General features: G+C 41.0%; 1 protein-coding gene across 1 annotated transcript in view; it reads right to left on the bottom strand.

The window, feature by feature from the left end:
• The window catches only part of cntn5 (contactin 5), a 778,158-nt gene that overhangs the window by 737,001 nt on the left and 22,617 nt on the right, over positions 1-18,540 (bottom strand). The gene's annotated exons all lie outside the window — the stretch shown is intronic.

Below are 18,540 nucleotides of genomic sequence, written 5' to 3' on the forward strand. Positions count from 1 at the left end.
TAGGACTGGCCAGACCGGGGGTGAGTGTAGGACTGGCCAGACCAGGGGTGAGTGAGTGTAGCACTGGCCAGACCGGGGGTGAGTGAGTGTAGGACTGGTCAGACTGGGGGTGAGTGAGTGTAGGAATGGCCAGACCGGGGGTGAGTGAGTGTAGCACTGGCCAGACCGGGGGTGAGTGAGTGTAGCACTGGCCAGACCGGGGGTGAGTGAGTGTAGCACTGGCCAGACCGGGGGTGAGTGAGTGTAGGACTGGCCAGACCGGGGGTGAGTGAGTGTAGGACTGGCCAGACCGGGGGTGAGTGAGTGTAGGACTGGTCAGACTGGGGGTGAGTGAGTGTAGGAATGGCCAGACCGGGGGTGAGTGAGTGTAGCACTGGCCAGACCGGGGGTGAGTGAGTGTAGCACTGGCCAGACCGGGGGTGAGTGAGTGTAGCACTGGCCAGACCGGGGGTGGGTGAGTGTAGGACTGGCCAGACCGGGGATGAGTGAGTGTAGGACTGGCCAGACCGGGGGTGAGTGAGTGTAGGACTGGCCAGACCGGGGGTGAGTGAGTGTAGGACTGGCCAGACCGGGGGTGAGTGAGTGTAGGACTGGCCAGACCGGGGGTGAGTGAGTGTAGGACTGGCCAGACCGGGGGTGAGTGAGTGTAGGACTGGCCAGACCGGGGGTGAGTGAGTGTAGGACTGGCCAGACCGAGGGTGAGTGAGTGTAGGACTGGCCAGACCGGGGGTGAGTGAGTGTAGGACTGGCCAGACCGGGGGTGAGTGAGTGTAGGACAGGCCAGACCGGGGGTGAGTGAGTGTAGGACTGGCCAGACCGGGGGTGAGTGAGTGTAGGACTGGCCAGACCGGGGGTGAGTGAGTGTAGGACTGGCCAGACCGGGGGTGAGTGAGTGTAGGACTGGCCAGACCAGGGGTGACTGTGACGTAGCCAACTTGAATATATTGCAATATATGGGCAAACAATCCCTGTTTTGCTTAAATGGGAGGGCATTTCTTGATAGCTTAATGCATAAAATGACTTAATGTCTTATATATAATGATAATGGGTGACTGCAGAGGATCTCTTGTCCCTCTCAATCCAGACATAGGGAACCATAGAGAATCCACTCTTGTTACATGCCATAACCTCACCCTTTACCCTCAGGTCTGAACTTTGGTTTCTCAGCCCTAGCTCCACAGGGTTGCATTAGGTTAATATTTGAAGTAAATGGCACAAAGCTTGAAGAGTATGCACCAAATTGGGAGGTTGGAGCAACACAGGGGCGATAGCCAGATAAGTGTACAACACATACAAGTATGGGGCCCATTATCTGAAAACTCGTTATCCAGAAAGTTCCGAATTACAGAAAGGCCATCTCCCATAGACTCCATTTAAATCAAATAATTCACATAATTCATTTTCACATCTTCAAGAAAAACCTCAGCAACTCCAGTTGATTTAACTTATTACTACAGACACTGTAAAGGAATCAAATATACTCATCAACTGTTAACTAGAAAGCTAAGGGATAAATGTGCCAAAAATAAAAAATTATATACATTTATCTTTGTTAGAAATACATAATGGCTGCCTAAGATAGATCATGATCATGTTCCTGAGCACTTTATGACCTGTTGGAGAGCGATTAGACGGGTCCTCGGCGGCTGTTGTCATACATTCAATTCTATTACTATTCTGAAACCTATTTAAATAGCCTGCCTTGGATATCATTTAAAAGACCTGGGTCTCTCTTTTCTCGGTAAAAAAAAAACAGATGTTATTCAGAGAAAACAATTACTCAACCAAGTTAAGAATAATCACTTTGAAATGTATGAAATGAAGTAGAACTGAGCTTTTTAATTAAAGCATAAAGCAAGCAAAGCACTGACAGTTGTGGGATTCTCAGGTACAAGTGCTGGGAGGGGACTGAACTTCCTGTGGTAGATGGAAGGAAATAGAGGCAGAATCTAGACCAGGGGTCCCCAACCTTTTATACCTGTGAGCCACATTCAAATGGAAAAAGTATTGGGGAGCAACACAAGCATGGAAAAAGTTCTTTGGGGTGCAAATAAGCTATAATTGGCTATTTGGTAGCCTCTATGTTGACTGGCAGCCTACAGAAGGCTCTGTTTGGCTTTACGCTGGGTTTTATTCAACCAAAACTTGCCTCCAAGCCAGAAATTCAAAAATGGGCACCTACTTTGAGGCCCCTGGGAGCAACATCCAAGGGGTTGGGGAGCAACATGTTGCTCACGAGCCACTGGTTGGGGATCACTGATCTAGACCATCTTCCTTGTGGTTATTAACCTGTTCCATAGTCAACAGGACTCCTTTAGGGCAGCAGTTTTCAACTATATTGAGATCTGCACAACAAAAAGTCATGACCAAAGCAGGAGTGATTACACTAGAGCCCTTCGGACATCCTCAACCTTTCAGAAATATGAGATAAGTTGTCCAGGTTCCCAAGGGTACTTGAATCAGATTCTAATAATGTAGAAACAGAATATCAAGATTTTTTAGTAGTAATTATCATTGAGGCCCATAGATATTATTTTGGACATTTATCCATTGTTTTCAGGGGACAATATGTGATAACAGCCTTTCATCCCAAATACAGACTCTACTTACCCTCTAATAGGTCATACAGTTTAGGGGTGCTGCATATGGAGCCAGTAGCCAGGCCTGACAGATGCAAACCTGCATCTGGTCCATGAATACAGTGCTGTCTGCTTTTAGCAGTACTGTATTCATGAGAGCCAGGTGTGGGGAGGTGAATGCCCCCTCCCATCTCCAAACTTGCAGATCATTAAGGCAACCAAAGTAGAGGGTAGCCAAAGGTGCTGGTCCCAAGGGAGCACTCTCAGGGAGCAAGTAATGATCCTTGATGCCCATAGATATTATTTTGGACATTTATCCATCGTTTTCAGGGGACAATATGTGATAACACCCATTCAGCCCAATGCAGATGTCGCCAGACTCTACTTACTCTCTAATAGGTCACACAGTTGTTTATTAGGGGTGCTGCTAATGGAGCCAGTAGCCAGGCCTGACAGATGCAAACCTGCATCTGATCCATGAATACAGTGCTGTCTGCTTTTAGCAGTCCTGTATTCATGAGAGACAGGTGTGGGGAGGTATGTGCCCCCCTCCATCTCCAAACTTGCAGATCATTAAGGCACCCAAAGTAGAAGGTAGCCAAAGGTACAGGTCCCAATGGAGCACTCTCGGGGAGCAAGTAAGGATCCTTAAGGCCTATAGATATTATTTTTGACATTTATGCATTGTTTTCAGGGGGCAATATGTGATAACAACCTTTCAGCCCAATGCCGATGTCGCAAGACTCTACTTACTCTCTAATAGGTCATAAGGTTGTTTATTAGGGGTGCTGCAAATGGAGCCAGTAGCCAGGCCTGACAGATGCAAACCTGTGTCTGATCCATGAATACAGTGCTGTTGCTTTTAGCAGTCCTGTATTCATGAGAGACAGGTGTGGGGAGGTATGTGCCCCCCTCCATCTCCAAACTTGCAGATCATTAAGGCACCCAAAGTAGAAGGTAGCCAAAGGTGCAGGTCCCAAGGGTGCACTCTCAGGGAGCACAGCACTGCCTGCTGCAAGTCCAAATTGTAGGGTTTAGCACCCCTTAGAACTCTTGCACTTGTGACAGGGGCATTAGTAAATGAGGCCCCATATTTTCCAAAGTTTGGTCACCAGTGTTGACCATTGGGTACTGTTCAAAAAACACTTGTCTTGGCATTTATGAGTTGTGCCTGTGTGTAACCCAATACTGTGTTTAATACATGCTTTGTTTATAGCCTATTATGACCCCAAGGATATCACTTCAGTCAAATGCCACAGAATAAGTAAGGGTATAAAAAAATGCAGTACACATTGGGATTGAAAACTTTCCACCAACGTTGTGCGTATATATTGTAGGTAAAAGTTAGAGGGAAGCAGTGAACTCCAAACAACATTGCTGAGAGAGTTATAAGCTACTGCAGAGTCTAGAGACATAACTTAATGATGCACCAGAGTGGACAGTAACAAATGCTCTATCTGCAAATTGCCATAGGGATTAGCATTAACGAATTACTATTGTCAAGTTTCCCATTCTTCATAGTAATAATAAGGCAGGTAATTACGACCAATGTTATACACTGCAATAAATATACACAATCGTCTCGCATTTAAAGAGTTATCGCACTTACGCACTTACAAAGAACTTTTTTTTTCTTTCATTGCACCAGGGTCACTTTTGTTCCCCCCCACCCCAAGCTCAAATGTAGGTAGTTAAGGTAAGTACTGGAATAGCCACAGTCCTGTTAATAAAAGCTTCAGCAATAAAAACTCCTGGAAGTGCTCATATCTGCTTCATATTACAGTAAATGGTTATGAGAGCCAAAAAGAGCATCATTCTAAGTTGACATCTGTGGAGGTTTTCATTCATCCAGGTCATGATATACAGTTTCTAGTAGGGATCAGTCTAAAGAAACTGGACTTTGTGAGTATTCTTGAAACCATTTCTCCACTCATCCGAGCATGTATTGATGTAGTTCACTGTGGGAACCCTGGAGATACCATGAGGTCTAGGGTGCTGGTAGCTCCAGGGTGTTCCACTATAAATAAGGACAGTTGTGCAGTTAGAAGAAGCTTTGGCAACCATGTGGAAATGCAAACACATGTTAAGGTGCAAGTACCTTAATCAGTTATATTTAATTATATATCCAAAATTCTCGGGACCTGCATTTTCAGGGTAAGGGGCCTGTTTGTCATTTGGAACTCCATACCTTAAGTGTGCTAAAAATTCATTGTCATTGTCATTTCATTACCTTCAATAAGGAATATATCTTAGTTGTCATCAAGTACAGGTACTGTTTTATTATTACAGAGAAAAGGGAATCATTTAACCATGAAATAAACCCAATAGGGCTGTTCTGCCCCCAATAAGGGGTAATTATATCTTAGTTGTCATCAAGTACAGGTACTGTTTTATTATTACAGAGAAAAGGGAATCATTTAACCATGAAATAAACCCAATAGGGCTGTTCTGCCCCCAATAAGGGGTAATTATATCTTAGTTGGGATCAAGTACAGGTACTGTTTTATTATTACAGAGAAAAGGGAATCATTTAACCATGAAATAAACCCAATAGGACTGTTCTGCCCCCAATAAGGGGTAATTATATCTTAGTTGGGATCAAGTACAGGTACTGTTTTATTATTACAGAGAAAAGGGAATCATTTAACCATTAAATAAACCCAATAGGGCTGTTCTGCCCCCAATAAGGGGTAATTATATCTTAGTTGGGATCAAGTACAGGTACTGTTTTATTATTACAGAGAAAAGGGAATCATTTAACCATTAAATAAACCCAATAGGGCTGTTCTGCCCCCAATAAGGGGTAATTATATCTTAGTTTGGATCAAGTACAGGTACTGTTTTATTATTACAGAGAAAAGGGAATCATTTTAAAAGATGTTAATTTTGGAATGGAGTCTGAAGGAGATGGCCCAATTTTGATCTTGTTTATGGGTTTCTCGATAATGGATCCCATACCTGTTTATGCATTCAATTAAGATAGCCCTTATTTTGATCATGGCATAGAAAGGAAAAAAAAACCAGGCGAGGCAGCATCTTCTGAAAAAAAAACAATTAAAGACCTAAATTGAATGCAATTCTTTTGGATTATGCTCATAGTTTTAAAGACTCAATATATATTATGCTATTTTTCCAATCTCAGCTTTTAATGGATAAGTAAGCCCATGTAAATAAAGATAGACTTGCACGGAGCGGAAACTAGGGAAACAATAGAACATCACATTAGAAATGCTCTGTGTCCTCAAGCAGAAATGATAAATAAAGTAAAAGATTTCAAGCCAAACAGAGCCGGCTACATGCAATGGGAATCTGAAACACAACCAATAATCTACTTTGTTTTTCAATGAGCTGGAAGATGAGTGTGCATTAAACTGAAGGAAAAAAAAAATAGAATATTAGTTGAAATTGAGAATAGGTCTATGGCTTTTAAATAAACTGGGAATATTGGATGCAGTTCAGTGAGCAGAAAACCAATGGGGGCCAAGAAAGCTAAGCAGTATTAGGAAATCAGCTAAAAACGAGAGCGAGAAGCCAATATTTCTTTCCGTTTTCCCTTCCTCTATGCTCAGTAATCCCATATTGCATGCAGTTTTCTTTTCTCCCTGTCAACTAAGCTGCATTTGGCTTAGCTAAACAGGCTGGGGGGGCAGCGGCTAACTCTCCTGGAGCCATTTGTCACATAATTCATCAGCTGGGGATCGTGAGCTTAGCAACCCCGTGCCATAGTATAAAAGCAAGGTCATTTTAATGGAACAGAAGTGTCAAATATAAAAGAAATTTATTTACACTGACATTTTTGCTATTCTTATCCGGTACCTTTAGGGTAGTGTCACATTTAGAGGGTTTTGTTTCCATTATTTTTCTCATAAGAAAATCTGATTTTATCTTATCTTTTCATTTACAATTATGGCGCATATTACATGTACGAACAACTGTCACAGGTAAAACATGAATACAGGTATGTCTGTTCAGGTTGGGGTCATTAACTTTTGACTTCATATTGTTAGGATGGAAGTACAAAATCACTAAGGTTCCCAGAATGCCCCCCCTTAATGCTCATTAAAAAACTTGTTACTGGAGTCTGGATATGCTCTGCACCTAGAACCGGAGTGGAATTGTGGCACTAGGTACAGATCACAGTGCTACCAGATACAAGGCATCCCATATGCCAGATTCAATGTTCCATCCCTAACTTGTGTGTTTGAATGACATGTGGGGGACAGAAGGGGGTGCATAAGTGTCTCCCCCCCACCTAGCTCTCATGAATACAGTGCTGCTGAATGCAGGCAGAACCATACCTATAGGATTTAAACAAGTCTTACCCATAGAACTCATTGAAACCTGACCCATTGGAGACTCCTAGAATTCTTAATGAATGGACTGATTGAAGTCTTACACATTGGACTCACTGAAGCCTTAGCCATTGGAGACTCGTTGAAGTCTCAACGAATGGAGAATGGACTGATTGAAGTCTTACACATTCGACTCACTGAAGGCTAACCCATTGGACTCATTGAAGCCAGACCCATTGGAGACTCCTTGAAGTTTTACACTTTGGACTCATTAAAGCCTGACCCATTGGAGACTCATTGAAGTTTTAGCCATTGGACTCATTAAAGCCTGACCCATTGGAGACTCATTGAAGTTTTACCCATTTTACTCATTAAAGCCAGACCCATTGGAGACTCATTGAAGCCTTAACAAATGGACTCATTGAAGTCTTACACATTGGAGACTCACTTAAGTCTTACCCAATGGACTCATTAAAGTTTTACCCCTCAGATTAATGTGGTATGTTTATTAGTGATACCCCAAACCTATATACAGGTATAGGACCCGTTATCCAGAATGTTTGGGACCAAGGGTATTCCGGATAAGGGGTCTTTCCATAATTTGGATCTTCATACCTTAAGTCTACTAAAAAAAACAATAAAACATTAATTAAACCCAATAGGATTATTTTGTTTCCAGTAAGGATTAATTATATCTTAGTTGGGATCAAATACAAAGAACTGTTTTATTATTACAGAGAAAAGGGAATCATTTAACCATGAAATAAACCCAATAGGGCTGTTCTGCCCCCAATAAGGGGTAATTATATCTTAGTTGGGATCAAGTACAGGTACTGTTTTATTATTACAGAGAAAAGGGAACCATTTAACCATTAAATAAACCCAATAGGGCTGTTCTGCCCCCAATAAGGGGTAATTATATCTTAGTTGGGATCAAGTACAGATACTGTTTTATTATTACAGAGAAAAGGGAATCATTTAACCATGAAATAAACCCAATAGGGCTGTTCTGCCCCCAATAAGGGGTAATTATATCTTAGTTGGGATCAAGTACAGGTACTGTTTTATTATTACAGAGAAAAAGGAAATCAATTTTCAAATTATTAATTATTTGATTAAAATGGAGTCTATGGGAGACAAGCTTTCCGTAATTCGGAGCTTTCTGGATATCGGGTTTCCGGATAAGGGATCCCTTACCTGTATATATATATATCTACCGTACTGTTTTATTAATACAGAGAAAAGGAAAAAAAAATCTGAATAATTTGATTAAAATGGAGTCTATGGGAGATGACCTTCCCATAATTCTGAGCTTTTCTGGAAAATGGGTTTCTGTATAATGGATGCCATTCCTGTACTTGACCATAAAAAGACTGCAATCAATTAGAATAGGTATAAAGAATAGAAGAAATCTATTTTCATAATAAAATCAGAATATTTATAATATATTTAAATTCCAATAATACAAAAAGTATTAAGTTGGTACCAAGAAAGCAGTGAATAATAACAATGGGCCCGATAATGATTAAGTAGAATTACATGTGTCACAGAAGGCACCGGTACCCGGCCTGCAGTCATTTGGCAACGTTTGAATCACTTACTCGTTTGTGCAGTAATTTAGTATAAATGTAAAAGACATGCTGTCAAATTATATTTCTTTATTCCGTAATTGAGTCTTTGCTGTGTTTCTCATTTTTCTCCGTTTCTAAATTAGAATGAAGAGCAAAGACTCCGCAATCATAGGTTACACAATGCAGTCCCTGCCGGTAGCCACTGACCCATTGTAGAGAAAATCGCAGCAAAAAATTGCAAATCCAACTATTTTTTTATTCAAGTTTTTTGATTTATAAGTGGAAAAAAAAAAACGTGAAAGTTCAAATGAAAAAAATCAGGAACTAATACCCGGGGAGCTTCTATTAAAGATAATAGTAGGTTAATTTTCAGTGCTGAATTATAATTAGTAGCAATGAGCAAATCCCATTCCCATTCCGCTTTGCCATAAAATTCGTGAAAAAAACAGAAAATTTGCAGAATGGCGAACAACCCGCGAAAAGCATTTGTCAAACGACTTTTTTGAAGCCTAGGTCTTTCTTTTTGTCGCCCGCGTCTTTTTTTGGCACGACCGCGACTTTTTTTTCCGTTGCGAATTTATACTGAAGTTTTCTGAAACAATTCGCCAATGGCGAAATGCAGAAATTCGCTGCAAATTTCATGCCTGCCAAAAAAATTCGCTCATCACTAATAATTAGTGATGAGCAAATATTTTCGCCATACGAATTTCCGCCATTGGTGAATTGTGTTGAGAAACTTCAACAAAAATCCGTCGCAAAAAATTTGGCGCACATCAAAAAAAGTGGCGGTCGTGTCAAAAGTAGGTGCATCCGTGGCAAAAAAAGACACATGCGACAAATGCATTTCACGGATTTTTTGCGGTTTCACTCATTTTTGGGTAAAGCAAAATGGGACAGATTCGCTCATTACTAATTAATAAAAACTTGAATTATATTAAAGTCATATTCATATAAACTGAATGGAAAAATGTTGTCGTTTTTCTGTTAACGGGGACAGAAAAAAAATAACCATAATTGCAAAAATCATGAATTAAGTAAATTGTAAATGACCCCCTATAGTTTGTAGGGCACAGTGGGGTTTAGGTTGAAATTCCCATGGGTAATTCAGCAGATGCTATGGTTGCATTGTAAAGAATGAGGGTCTCACTGCGATAGCTGACACAGGCTTATTAATGACTTGGTTCTACAACCAAGTCAGAAACTCGAGTTATTTATGATAGAAAAAAAAAAAATTAAAAAACCTTACTTAATAACATTAAAAAAAACTCAAATGCAGTAAAATCACATTTTACTTCCCATTTGCAATGAGCCAAATTTTGAACTTTTTTCTATTTTTTATATTGAAAACTTTTTTATATAGTACAGGTATTGGACCGCTTATTTGGAAACCCATTATGCAGAAAGTTCTGAATTATAGAAAGGCCATCTCCCATAGACTCCATTATAAACAAGTAATTCTAATTTTTAAAATTGATTTCCTTTTTCTCTATAGTAATAAAACAGTACATTGTATGTAATTCCAACCTAGATAGGATTAATCCTTATTGAAGACAAAACAATCCTATTGGGTTTATTTAACATTTATATGATTTTTTGTAGACTTAAGGTGTGGAGATCTAAATTACGAAAAGACCCCTTATCCGGAAAACCCCATGTCCAGAGCATTCTGGATAACAGGTCCCATTCCTGTACCGCAAATGTATGCAGTGCTTTACAAAAGTGCTTAGGTTTCTCAATAACCAGTTGGGATGAGGTCCCTACCCCAAAGAGCTTACAATGAAGACTAGACTAGTGGGGGGCTTTCCTGATGCAAGGAGGTAGAGCAAAAAGATTTTGAGCACAGTTCAGCTGTTTTGGTGCCTATATTGTTGTAAAGAGATTGTTCTGAGCTGAGCACAGGGCCTGGGAGGAGTGTATGTAGAGATGAGAGCAGATATAAGAGAGGAGAGTCAGAGATGGTCAACTGGGCCCCCGTAACCCCCTTTTGTTTCCACCTCCATTTCTGATAATGGCTAATAAGAATAGAAATGGTTTCATGATTTATTTGCTGAGCACAAATTATAACCAGAATCAGTAAGATAAGTACAAAATTACAGAAAAACAGAATTAATACTGTAAAGAAAGTCAGAAAAGTCAGAAAGAAAATAAAACTCAGTTAAGTGCATCATCCAAAGCAACCTTTAGGCAATAAGGTTAGTTTTTTGGGGTAGGTGTAAAAAAATTCAACAGCTCCTTATAATCTAAAGCAGTGATCCCCAACCAGTGGCTCGGGGGCAACATGTTGCTCACCAACCCCTTGGTTGGGTTTTGCTCCCAGTGGCCTCAAAGCTGGGGCTCATTGCACAAAAACCAGGTGTACTGACAATAACAACCTTCTGTAGGCTGCCAGTCAATATAGGATCTAACAGATAGCCAATCATGACTCTAATTTGGCACCCCTAGGAATTCTTTTATGCTTGTGTTGCTCCCCAGCCCATTTTACATCTGAATGTAGCTGACAGTTAAAAAGAGCTTGCCCTAAATGCCACCACTAATCCTCAGATTGATTCTGTAGGCACATCGTAACAACGGCAGAAATACCTGAAATTCGAGGCTATTATTCCTGGCTGAAACGCGAGACGTGTCAATTTCTGATAGTCTTGAATTAATTGCAGAGCAGATGTAGTTTTGTTCAGATTCCACCATATCAGCAAATCATTCAAGCTATTCCAGATGGCCGAATTTAGTCAAAGCATGGCGCTGAACATTACATCTCCCAGAAAAACAAAACAAATACAAATATTTTGTTCCAAAACAATAAGTGAGCGGGATGTAACGGCTGAGTGCACACAATGTACCACGGAAATTCTGTCATACAGTCAGGGTAAATGTGCTGGTAGGTAAAATAGATATAGAAGCAAGAAAATACAAGGCTAGACTTATTAAAGGGGAAGTTTACAATTCATTTAAATGCATTTTTAGCATGTTATAGACCAGTGATCCCCAACCAGTGGCTCGGGGGCAACATGTTGCTCACCAACCCCTTGGATGTTGCTCCCAGTGGCCTCAAAGCAGGGGCTTATTTTTGAATTCCTGGCCTGGAGGCAAGTTTTGGAGGCAAAATACCAAGTATAATGCCAAACAGAGCCTTCTGTAGGCTGCCAGTCTACCAAATAGCCAATTATAGCTTTTATTTGCTCCCCCAGGAACTTTTTCCATGCTTGTGTTGCTCCCCAACTCTTTTTCCATTTGAATGTGGCTCATGGGTATAAAAAGGTTGTTATAGACAGACCAATGTTTAAGCCAGCTTTCAGTTCATCTTCATTTTAATTCTGATTGTTTTTATATTTATTGCCTTCTTTTCTACTCTCTTCTTTTTATCCATCTGACTTCCAAACAATTGCCTGGATTTCTTTGATGAATTTCTGCACCTACGATAAGTTGGACTTAAATACCTAGCCTTCACTTTTCCTCATGAATACAGTGCTGCCTTTATTTACCATTGCTGTATTCATGCAGAGTAGGCTGGTAATGTTCCCCATACAGCATCAGACTGGGGTGTCCAAGGCCTACCAGGGCTGTGACCCTAAGGGCCCTCCTTGCCAACTCAAGGTTCCGACCTAGCAAGGTCCGCTCCTCATATGCGCAGTACAGTGTACCTCTTACCAACTTCCTCCTCTTTAACCTGCATCTACAACTGGGTGAGGGGGTGGCCCTGGACTGGGGAGCATCTGCAGCATCCTAGGTGAGTGGGCCTGGGTTGGTGGGGCCCACCAGGTTTTTTCCCCAGTATCCCTCCAGCCCACTCTGTCCCTGTCCCCTATCTGTTTCCTAACTCAGCATTATTCAGATATTCACCTTTGGGAACACCAGTGGGCCCAGTGGAGGCAAGGACAGGGCTGCCTTGCACCCACCAGTCCTGCTAAAGAGCAGAGGTTACTGCTATTAATAAAATTAGCTTTTTGATAATTATGGATAAAAAGCAATCTATAGTACAGTAAACTTACACAAACCCAACTACACACATCTCTGTATCATTGGCCATACAGTACATACTCCATTTTAAATAAAAAGGACAACTTCTTCACAAAGTGCTCCTTCCAGTTAACCTTTTTATCCTAATTGTCCCTAAAGTGCAGAGAAGCACCCCTACTTTCTTTTGTGGTGCACACAACATTGCAGCTGTGCTTTTTATTTGGATCCCCCCCTCCATTCTGTGATACCCTATGATTTCCCATTGGTCTCTGAACCATATCCCAGTTCACCATTGTCAGCTTAAGCCCTATTATCCCACCCATCTACCATAGACTCTTAAACTGACCATTATCTTATGATAATATGGGCAACAACAGATTTCCCAAGCATCCTGCTGATGGAGCTCAACATCTTGGGGGGCTGCTTTATCAACATTATAATCAGAATTTTTTCCACGTTTCAAATTTTTTTTGGGCAAAAATTTAATTTATAGTTTCCAAAACAAAAATGTTCAATGTTTCTTAAGAGCAAATGTTTTGAATTCTTTTGAGAGTTTTTTATATTCAATTTTTTTTTATAAATAAGCAAACATTTGCGTTTAAAAAAAAATGATACATCTTCCAGTTTGCCTATTAGTAGGGATGCACTGAACCCAGTTTTTTTAGGTTCAGCCGAAACCCCGAATCCACCCCGATGCATTCGGGCAAATACCAAACCGAATTCTAATTAGCATAGAGAAGGGTTAAAAAATGCAGCGCTCGGGGAAAAAAAAGGCCCAAAAAGCCCGAATCCTGGCTGAATACCAAACCGAATCCTGGATTCGGTGCCTCCCTACTTATTAGAAGTAAAATATATGATTTTTTTTTTCTTTCTTTTATAAAACCCAGTCCAACTGATTTGACCTTCCTTTGGGTTGAACATGGCAGTTTACTATATGACTTGAGTATGGACGGGACATGGGGGGAATAGAATGGTTACATATTGGCCTTAATTAAATAGCAGGGTAACGACAATGATTTTTATGCCGAAAATGTTGCAATTATGCTAAGCGCTTGAAGATTAAGTAAAGGGACGGGTGGCGACGGACTGTAATGGGAAAATGAAGCAAGTAGACTGGAAAAAGCTCTTGCTCGGTGACTATTATGCTGTGTTTATTCAGTATGTGTCTAAAGTAATAATGTGCAGCAACATAGAAATTAATGGGAAAGCGTCTCCAGGTTAATTTCCTTTAAAAGACATTCAACAAAAGAGGCATAAGATGTTTTTGCCTGCAGCCTTTATTTACTGCTTTTCCATGCTAGCTGGTGCTGCCATCATGCTCAACCATGGAAAGCCATGGGCATGAATTTAATAGTGTGGTATATTTCTAATGAGTAACTTTTATATAGGCTTTATGTACAATGGCTCACACACTGAGCAAAGTGCTTTAAATGGAAAACTGGCTGATGTAGGCAGCAATGGGTTCAGGCAGGTGAGGGGGGGTGGGCACGTAGGCTAGTTGCCCCTACTGATGTTGTGCTGGTCATCTGGAAATCAGTACAACGCAGCCCCCCAGGGTCATAAAGGATCTCTAATATCTTCTAGTAATGCAGAAGAGGAAGCAGAATACATCATAATGGGAATTGTGGTGGGGGGGGGGTCAGTTACAAAAAAGACAAGAGGGCTCATTTACCACCGCACCCATAGTTGCTGTTTTACAAACATGCAGTAGTTACACATATTAACACCAAACTTGCTCTTTCTACTTCCCTATAGTTGTTCTTGGCGCAAGTGGGTTCCTATTTCAAATTGTATGCATGGGTCTATTGATTTAGGAGAACCCTGGAGCTACTGCCACCCTCAAGTTGGCAATGATTCCTACAGTTGACTGCAGACTTTTGCCTATAGAATCAGTTGCCGATGGCACTTTGATGACAAATGTTGGTAATGACGTAACCCCAACTGCAAAACTTTCAGTGTAATTGCATTGGACTCAAATCCTATTGGGTTTATTTAATGGTTAAATGATTCCCTTTTCTCTGTAATAATAAAACAGTACCTGTACTTGATCCCAACTAAGATATAATTACCCCTTATTGGGGGCAGAACAGCCCTATTGGGTTTATTTAATGGTTAAATGATTCCCTTTTCTCTGTAATAATAAAACAGTACCTGTACTTGATCCCAACTAAGATATAATTACCCCTTATTGGGGGCAAAGCAATCCTATTGGGTTTATTTAATGGTTAAATGATTCCCTTTTCTCTGTAATAATAAAACAGTACCTGTACTTGATCCCAACTAAGATATAATTACCCCTTATTGGGGGCAGAACAGCCCTATTGGGTTTATTTAATGGTTAAATGATTCCCTTTTCTCTGTAATAATAAAACAGTACCTGTACTTGATCCCAACTAAGATATAATTACCCCTTATTGGGGCAGAACAGCCCTATTGGGTTTATTTAATGGTTAAATGATTCCCTTTTCTCTGTAATAATAAAACAGTACCTGTACTTGATCCCAACTAAGATATAATTACCCCTTATTGGGGGCAGAACAGCCCTATTGGGTTTATTTAATGGTTAAATGATTCCCTTTTCTCTGTAATAAAACAGTACCTGTACTTGATCCCAACTAAGATATAATTACCCCTTATTGGGGGCAGAACAGCCCTATTGGGTTTATTTAATGGTTAAATGATTCCCTTTTCTCTGTAATAATAAAACAGTACCTGTACTTGATCCCAACTAAGATATAATTACCCCTTATTGGAAGCAAAACAATCCTATTGGGTTTAAATGATGTTTAAATGATTTTTTTAGCAGACTTAAGGTATGGAGATCCAAATTACGGAAAGGTCCCTTATCTGGAAAGCCCTGGGTCCCGATAACAGGTCCTATACCTGTATTGGTAAATGTATATATTTTTGTGATATACATATACATTAGGCTGCAGATTTCTAGGAGCCAGAAACCCCTCTGTTGATTTATCCTGCACCCAAGGTGTTCCTTTCTTTCTATGCATTTAGGAGTCTGGTTGGAGACGCCAGTGGCTGTGCGTGGGGTTATACCGTATGATTCCAGCGGTTAGTAAGTAATCCTGTTTCGGCCTCTGCCGACTTACCACTTCCAAGTCTTCTTAGCCGAAGCTTTAGCAGCAGTTGGAAGCACAGTAGGGGACAGACCAAGGAGCTAATGCATCTCCTGTCCCCTCCCATGAATTATACAGGAGAATACTGCCAGAGCACAGACTATCACACGCATGATTAGTGCAGGTTTTACTCTGCTTTTGAATTGCTCTAGTCACTTTTTTTTCTATAATAAAAGCTTAAAGAGAAAGAAACAAAAATACATGCATTAAAAACAATTGCATTACTTCTACACTACTCCCACTGGAAAGTATGGTGGGCACACACCAATTTGTCTGCATGATCACTACTTGTATACACGCCCATATCCAGTACTTTCATACATGCCCATACCCACTGCTTCTATGCATGCCCATACCCAGTACTTGTATTCACTCCCATACCCAGTACTTGTATGCACGCCCATACCCAGTACTTGTATTCACTCCCATACCCAGTACTTGTATGCACTCCCATACCCAGTACTTGTATGCACGCCCATACCCAGTACTTGTATGCACGCCCATACCCAGTACTTGTATGCACGCCCATACCCAGTACTTGTATTCACTCCCATACCCAGTACTTGTATGCACTCCCATACCCAGTACTTGTATGCACGCCCATACCCAGTACTTGTATTCACTCCCATACCCAGTACTTGTATACACGCCCATACCCAGTACTTGTATGCACGCCCATACCCAGTACTTGTATGCACGCCCATACCCAGTACTTGTATGCACGCCCATACCCAGTACTTGTATGCACGCCCATACCCAGTACTTGTATGCACGCCCATACCCAGTACTTGTATACACGCCCATACCCAGTACTTGTATACACGCCCATACCCAGTACTTGTATACACGCCCATACCCAGTACTTGTATACACGCCCATACCCAGTACTTTTATGCATGCCCATTCCCAGTACTTTCATACATGCCCATACCCACTGCTTCTATGCATGCCCATACCCAGTACTTGTATGCAAGTTCATACACACTACTTGATATCATGCCGATACCTACTACTTGTATGCATTCCTATACCCATTATCTGTATCTATGGCCATACCCAGTACTTGCATCCGTCCCTATACCCTGTATATGTATCTATGGCCATACCCAGTACTTGTATCCATCCCTATACCCTGTATCTGTATCTATGGCCATACCCAGTACTTGTATCCATCCCTATACCCTGTATCTGTATCTATGGCCATACCCAATACTTGTATCCGTCCCTATACCCTGTATCTGTATCTATGGCCATACCCAATACTTGTATCCGTCCCTATACCCTGTATCTGTATCTATGGCCATACCCAGTACTTGTATCCGTCCCTATACCCTGTATCTGTATCTATGGCCATACTCAGTACTTGTATCCGTCCCTATACTCTGTATCAGTATCTATGGCCATACCCAGTACTTGTATCCATCCCTATACCCTGTATCAGTATCTATGGCCATACCCAGTACTTGTATCCATCCCTATACCCTGTATCTGTATCTATGGCCATACCCAATACTTGTATCTGTCCATATACCCTGTATCTGTATCTATGGCCATACCCAGTACTTGTATCCGTCCATATACCCTGTATCTGTATCTATGGCCATACTCAGTACTTGTATCCGTCCCTATACCCTGTATCAGTATCTATGGCCATACCCAGTACTTGTATCCATCCCTATACCCTGTATCTGTATCTATGGCCATACCCAGTACTTGTATCCATCCCTATACCCTGTATCTGTATCTATGGCCATACCCAGTACTTGTATCCATCCCTATACCCTGTATCTGTACCCAGTATTTGTATGCATGCCCACACCCTGTATCTTTATTCATGGCCATACCCTGTATCTGTATATATATGCCCATACCCAGTATTAGTCTACCCAGTCTTCAAGAAAATATAGCGAGAACATTATCTTTTATTCAGTAACAAACAGTATTTCTGTTGCTTGAGGGGTCTGCCAAACTGAGCCCAGCTATCTGTAAACACAGCAGCCAGACCCCCCTTATCTGTATTCTCCCTATGAACTCCCTCAGGTCACATTCTGACATCATGTCCAATATAGAAGCAATTCTGAGCATACTGATCTCACCTAACTATAGTATATCTACTTGGGAGGGATACACATGCCTAGAGAACAGGTTCTCTTAACATCTGGGACCTTTGCAGCAACACAATTTACCACAGGTTATAGCCGCGACTCTAAGGGTCATTTACTACCTGCCAGGGAGGATGCAAAGCACCAAAACAAGGTGCAATCCGCCATGATTTATTGGGGTTGCCGCAGGTCTCTGTGCTCCATTTTGGATAGATTCTCATTTGCCCTATGAATACAGTGCTGCCTGATGTCCAGAAGTGATGTATTCATAAGTGTATGGTGGGGGGAGGCACATAAATGGCCACCTCCTGGGCACATTAGGGAGTGTTGGTGGGCACAGGACTCCTTGGCATATTGAGTTTCTGGTACATCCGCTCGGTTTGGGTTGGGACTTATATTAGTACAGGTATGGGACCTGTTATCCAGAATGCTTGGGACCTGGGGTTTTCATGATAAGGGATCTTTCCGTAATTTGGATCTCCATAACGTAAGTCTGCTAAAAATGTATATATTGAATAAACCCTATAGGCTTATTTTGCCTCCAATAAGGATTATTTATATCTTAGTTGGGATCAAGTACAGGTACTGTTTTATTATTACAGAGAAAAGGGAATCATTTAACCATTAAATAAACCCAATAGGGCTGTTCTGCCCCCAATAAGGGGTAATTATATCTTAGTTGGGATCAAGTACAGGTACTGTTTTATTATTATAGAGAAAAAGGAAATCATTTTTTAAAATTAGAATTATTTGCTTATAATGGAGTCTATGGGAGATGGCCTTTCTGTAATTCGGAACTTTCTGGATAATGGGTTTCCGGATAAGGGATCCCATACCTGTACACGCTTCGCTTTATGGCTGGTGTCTTGTAAGCAATATAATAATATGCACTTTGGAGTTTAAATGCACAT

Source organism: Xenopus tropicalis, chromosome 2 (assembly GCF_000004195.4).
Source record: "Xenopus tropicalis strain Nigerian chromosome 2, UCB_Xtro_10.0, whole genome shotgun sequence".
NCBI classification, from domain to species: Eukaryota; Metazoa; Chordata; class Amphibia; order Anura; family Pipidae; genus Xenopus; species Xenopus tropicalis.